The 7225-nt window shown below is 29.0% G+C and overlaps 1 pseudogene; it reads right to left on the bottom strand.

Moving 5' to 3' along the window:
- Positions 1-626: 626 nt before the first annotated feature.
- On the bottom strand, positions 627-5802 carry LOC143577981 (aluminum-activated malate transporter 8-like; annotated as a pseudogene).
- Positions 5803-7225: the final 1423 nt, after the last annotated feature.

The raw sequence follows: 7225 nt of genomic DNA, 5'->3' as shown, positions 1-7225 counted from the left end.
TACATACCTCTTCAGCGTTGAGATCGTCCAATTCATGTTGATTCACGGCCCGTGCCGATATCGTCAATACTGACCGAATTCGCGTCGATTCGCCACCATAAGGCATGGATGTTTTTGGTTGTTGTCGATACCATCCAATTTGTGTTGGTTTGCTAGTGCAACACACGTAAATTTTTTTTATTTTTATTTTGCTATAAATATGTAATTTTTGTATACTGGTGTTGACGATTTCTTTTGTTCTAGTGCCGTAAACCTGATACCGCTCGAATCTGCATCGATGGTGCAGCTCATGTGTTTTTTTTTTATATTTATTTTGGGCGCTGACTTTTTTTTTTTTGTTTTTTTGGTTTAGCTTTGATACTATAACCCGATACTGACTAAATTCACGTCGGTTGATGCGCAAACACGCCACCTGTATTTGTCACATATAGCAGCGAAGCAACACTAGGCCGGCGCAACGTGTCGAGCAAGACACCTAGTTAAAAGTAAGGGATAAAATTTCTGCAATTCTAGTGGAACACCTTGACATATAACAAAAACAATTTTATTAATCTTCGATTATGCAAAAGAGTTATGTTTACAAATCAGTTTATATACATAGTCTAACTTATCTCCTCCTAGTTTTCTTATCCCCTATTATCCTCAGTTTTATGTGATTCTGAAGGAATCTTATGTATGATTACTTTAACAAAATCTATATCTTCTTCGTCGTGATCATCGACAGATGCTACAGCTCCCCCATGATGAGGCTGTAGTTTTTCAGCATCATTCAATGGTTTTTTGAAATGGGCTTGTTTAGATAGTTCCTCAACGGCCACAAGAATCGTTTCAACACATTTAACTATTTCAGTTAGTGTTGAAGCGACTGTGATAACGGGTATTATTTCGAGAACATCAAATTCACCTAACATTGAAACTTTCAACGTCGTATTCACTTCGTCTATTGCCTTTTGACATGTTTGCAGATGTGTAGTGCAATTAGAAGGATATGATAAGAATTTCAATGATTTTGCTAATTCTTTCAAAGCTTTTCCGGCCTCAGAGCTCATTTTCGTGCAGGGTTCTTGAACTCTTTTACTAAACTCCGAGGATGCCTGTTAAATGTAAAGAAGAAAAGGTATTTAGATATGCTGCTGTAATAACTGCAATATATATATATATATATATAGGGTAAGGATTCTAAGAGAACCATTGGCAAATTAAGAACTTTGAGAACCATTTTGGACCACAAAAAAAACCTCTAAAAAAATATTTAAAAAAATTATAAAACAAAAAAAAAACGAAAGTTTAAAAATGTAAAAAACCAAAATTCTTATATTTCATTGCGGTTTCATTAAAAAAAACAAAGAAAAAAACCAAACTTTTTTTTTCTTTTTAATTCGTGTTATACCTATACACATATGTATACTTTCATTTAATCTCTAGTTACGTAATGTACACATATGTGCATTATCATTTACCTTAAATTATACATATGTGTATAGGAAAAAACATGTGTGTACATATTATATATATATGTATAATAAAAAAAACTGATTTTTTTTTCTTTTTAATTCGTATTATACTTATACATATATGTATACTTTCATTTAATCTCTAGTTACGTAATATACACATATGTACATTATCATTTACCTTAAATTATACATATGTGTATAGAAAAAAAACATGTGTGTACATATATATACATATTATACATATATGTATAATTTAGCTAAACCGAGAATTTTTTTTTTAAGTTTTTTTTTAAGAAACCGAGATGATAAATAAGAACTTTGGTTTTTTTTACTTTTTTTTATTTTTGTGTTTTATTTTGTTTTATGATTTTTTTTTTATTTTTGAGTTTTTTTGATCCAAAATGGTTCTCAAAGTTCTCAATTCCTAAAAAGTTCTCACATGATCCTGATCCTATATATATATATAAATATATATATATATATATATAAATATATATATATATATAAATATATATATATATAAATATATATATATATATATATATATATATATATATTCTTTTCACTTTAATGTAATTATCTTTCCACTTAACGAATGGAAATATAACACATAAAAAGTTTGCATCACCTATTTTAAAAAACTCTATATAGATTTGACGTACCTATTAGTTAGTTTAGTTAGTTAGGGTAAATGTAAGAAAATATAATAAACTTCATATAGTTTTGTGTATGTAAGCATATTGTAAATTGACCTTTTGTTTTTTTTTACTTTTTTTTATTTTTGTGTTTTATTTTGTTTTATGATTTTTTTTTTTATTTTTGGGTTTTTTTTGGTCCAAAATGGTTCTCAAAGTTCTCAATTCCCAAAAAGTTCTCACATAATCCTGATCATATATATATATATATATATATATATATATATATATATATATATATATATATATATATATATATTCTTTTCACTTTAATGTAATTATCTTTCCACTTAACGAATGGAAATATAACACATAAAAAGTTTGCATCACCTATTTTACAAAACTCTATATAGATTTGACGTACCTATTAGTTAGTTTAGTTAGTTAGGGTAAATGTAAGAAAATATAATAAACTTCATATAGTTTTGTGTATGTAAGCATATTGTAAATTGACCTTTTGTTTTTTTACTTTTTTTTATTTTTGTGTTTTATTTTGTTTTATGATTTTTTTTTTATTTTTGGGTTTTTTTTTGTCCAAAATGGTTCTCAAAGTTCTTAATTCACAAAAAGTTCTCACATGATCCTGATCCTATATATATATATATATTCTTTTCACTTTAATGTAATTATCTTTCCACTTAACGAATGGAAATATAACACATAAAAAGTTTGCATCACCTATTTTAAAAAACTCTATATAGATTTGACGTACCTATTAGTTAGTTTAGTTAGTTAGGGTAAATGTAAGAAAATATAATAAACTTCATATAGTTTTGTGTATGTAAGCATATTGTAAATTGACCTTTTGTTTAACAGCTTTCATTTTAATATCTTATGACTTAATGATTTATTCAACATGGTACGTTTAGTGTTTTAATTCATCGTGATTAAACCACTCCAGATTTTTATGTTTTAGTAGTTGTTCTTGTTATTTATTTATATAATTCACGGTTAGTATTAAGTGGATCCCCTTCGAAGATGCACTACCGTCACAACTGCAATAAGCACTGGTCACCACCAGCAGTCACACCACAAGTGGTCTGCCACCATCATGTTAACCATCATCTTCAGGGAGCATCTAACCAACAAAAACCTACCCAAATCCGTAACCCAAAAACTACAGAAAAGGAAGTGGATATCATGGGTAGAGGATAGAGGTGAAGAACAAAGACTGGAGGTGCGCAAAAGCATGTGACAATGGCAACAAATATTGCGGGTGGACGTTGTGATTATGCCGGTGTCGGTTGCGACAGAGTGCCATATATATGCATAGGGCCGGATCACGTACAAGGAAGTAATATGGTTCACACTGTACGGACTGAAGGAAACAAAATTTCTTGAAGTAATTACACTACAATAAAATGCAACTGAGGTATTAATAATTATGCCAAACTTTACAAATGATGTGATTATTATTAGTCTAGTACATTTTGTTGCATAGTAATAATATTATGCCACATCAAAATTAATAAAGTAATAATTGTAATTCCATTACAGTTCACAATAACTTAATTATTACTACTTCAATTAGTTATAAAGTAATTTTTATTACTCTACCACAAAACACGAGTATAGTAATATTAATTATGCTACTTGTAAAGTGTACGTAGCGTAATTGTATATTATATGAAAAAGAAATTTAAAAGTTTAATTTAATATACAATGATCAAAATTCATATCGGCATATTCATGTGATCTTTTAATTGCATCAATGTCATATAAGGTGATATCCGCGTGCATAAAGAACATTTGATATGTATTTCATTTGGTGGTTAGTACAGTACATCACCTCTTAAATATCTTATATGCATAAACAATTATCACGTGTCTGCAAATTACAAAACAAATAAATTAGTTGAAATGGAAAATGTGTCAGTGGTCTAGTTCTATTTTCCCAAAATCAATTATCTATTTTCAAAAGTGAATAGTTATTATTTTTTTTTCCTTTAGCAACCGACAAAGCATGATCACCCGAGTAAACACAATGGCAAAAGGCCATCCACGCCTGCAAACACAGACAACGCTGGTGACCCGGCCCACAATCATTTCCGAGGAAGCCCACCACACCCACAGGCAAAAGTTATAACTTACTATTCTTTTCTTTATCCTTAATTTCTTTTATCATCAATATTAATTTACTCTACTAATAATTAAACCTTAAGGTAAAAACAAATTAATATAAATGTTAATTTATCATCTATTTCCTTCTTACCACTTTGTATATCTATCAATTTTAGATTTGGAATTAACTTTCGTACAGAGAGAAAATTAAGAAAGAAAGAATTAAAATGTTTGATTAACTCATACTTGGAACTTTGCATCAAGATATCCATTAAGAGCTTCAATGTGGTATCCACATTGCCGTGTAAGAACCCCAATCTTCAAGTATTGTTTCCACGGATGACTAAACCGAAATTTTCCATGTCCTGGTTCCCACCATGCGAAATTCGCCTGTTTCCACACATTAATTATTAGTAACACTTCAACTTTAGTTTATTTATATAGGAGAGCATGCATTATGTAAATCTTTAGTTCAAGACATAATATTGCTTTAGAAAAGAATGAATCTATGTGCATATAGACTATATAGTAGTTATTTGTAAACTGACCAGTGATTCATCGGTGGCTTTAGAATTAAGAACACTTTTGTAAGCCGTAAGAAACGATTTGTCAGCTGGTTCATTAGAGCCTCCAACAGTATCTCCCTCTAACGGAACTTCGAAGACTTCTCCTCCAAATCCTGTAGGTTTTATTGCAATTTAAGATAAAACATAGATGATCAGTTTTATGATTATTAGTTTCATCGAAATATAATATATTAATATACCTTCTAAGAAGCTAGCAAGTTTTTCCAAATTGGAAACAGTAAGATTATGAAGATCTTCCTCAGCCCAGACAGGGCAAACACATAGAGAGATAACTATACAAGTTGCACCACCTATGAGGATTGTTGATAGTCGTTGGTGTGCCAGCTCTATGATTTTATCAACACGATAACCTGAAACAGCTACCAAACTAAACGTGAGGATAAATATCAGCACCCCGTAATCATATCTTCTTTTTATGTGAGGTATAAATCTTGAAAAGGTGGCAGATGCAACTATGTAGTAATAAAATTTAAACGTTATAACAATAACTTTTATGTTTTATATATTAGACAAGAATATGTTTATATGTGAATTAATAATATCACCTAGAAGAAAGACAAGAAATCCAAGAACAATGGGTTCAGCCTTTGTGCCAAATAAGGTAGCCAAGTATTTGGCCCCAATGCCTAGGACACCTGCTAGTAAAGTGGCTAAACCTCTATTCATACCCTTGCATAACGTTGCACCTAACACCAAAGTAACCAAAACATTTAGTAATATAATTGCATAACAAGTTTATTATATGAGTGACTTCAAGAACTCACCGGCGGTGTATTCAAACACCACTACGACGGTCAAGATGGCCCATACACCAGCGTCACCTATGCCCTTATACTATGGTCTAAGATAGTAAACCATGGACACCAATGTGATGGCTAGTGCCACCTTAAATGAGTGTGCAATTCTTCTAGGATCATCTTGTCCTAGCTTCTTTATTCTCATGACGAAATTTAGAATGAATGCTTTCATTTTAAAAGATGAAGACTTGGTGGCAATCTCCATGGCTACTAACTAAAGACAGAGACAAGATGAGATGAAAGATAGGTTATCAAGTGAAATGGAACTTGTTGGGATATATAAGGAGAGTAAATGATAATAAGTGTTAAAAGAATGCGTTCATGTATGTGGAGAGTAAGAGAGAACATTTATTTATTCAGATCATATATTATTATTTATTACTTTATTAAACCCCAACGTACTTATATTATTATCATTATATATTATATATTATATCTATAATAATATATATAAACGAAAACCTTAAAATCCAACGTGTCGCTATGTGGTCGTTCCCCCCTTTTATGAAAGTCACCAGATTGCTTGATTTTTAAATGGATGCATCTCATTGATTTAACCCAAATTTATGGGTATGGATCTTATCAAAACTAGATAGCTCTTAAACGGGTTATAACATCTCATTAAATTAAAAATTAATCTTACCAATTATTTGATGTGAAAATCCTATAAAATATGGATATACTAAAATTTAATATCTAATTTAAAAAGAAAATGATATTATTTATAATTAATAAACAATTTTATAGTAAAAAACATAAGCGGGTCATGGGTCACCAAATCCATATACCTTTTGAACGGGTTATAACATATCATTTATTTATAAAACCCTTTCATCATCAAACCCTAAGTATATTATTAACTTTCTTACAATAAAGAAAATTAAAATCCAAAGAATAAATATTAAAAAACGAAAAATGTAAAACAACCATTCTCTCAAGCCATCAGATTGCTTTATTTATAAATGAAGGCTTCTCTCGCATTTTACCCGAATTCGCTCTTAAACGGGTTATAAAATCTCATTATATTAAAAAATAATCTCATCAAATATTTGATATGAAAATCTTATAAAATAGGAATATACTAAAAATCAATATCCTATTTTATTAAAAAAGATATTTTTTATAATTAAGAAACAACTTTATAATAAAGAAAATAAACGGGTAATGAGTATTACCAAACCCAAATACTTTTTAAATTAGATTATCATATCATTTATTTATGAAACCATTTCATCATCAAACCTCAAGTATATTAATTTTTAACTTTCTTACAATAAATAAAATTAAAATCCAAATATACATATATAAATATTAAAAACGAATAATGTAAAACAACCCCCCGTAATACGGGGGATAAAATCTAGTATATCATATAATGATAAATACGTACATTATATATTGATCCGCCGATCTATTTTTAAATTTTGGTATGGGCGTAAGTAATGGGATTTTCCTTTTGCTAACGAAAGTACACACGTTATTTATCTGTTTATTTATTTTCATGTGTATGGGAAATTTATCATATTATATTATATTATATTATATTATATTATATTATATTATATTATATTATATTATATTATATTATATTATATTATATTATATTATATATACACTCCAAGATTGTA

This window comes from Bidens hawaiensis, unplaced genomic scaffold (genome assembly GCF_021521415.1).
Source record: "Bidens hawaiensis isolate Kalapana, Puna unplaced genomic scaffold, B.hawaiensis_p1.1 tig00028983_1, whole genome shotgun sequence".
NCBI lineage: Eukaryota > Viridiplantae > Streptophyta > Magnoliopsida > Asterales > Asteraceae > Bidens > Bidens hawaiensis.
This window is presented reverse-complemented; position numbering and strand designations above follow the sequence as displayed.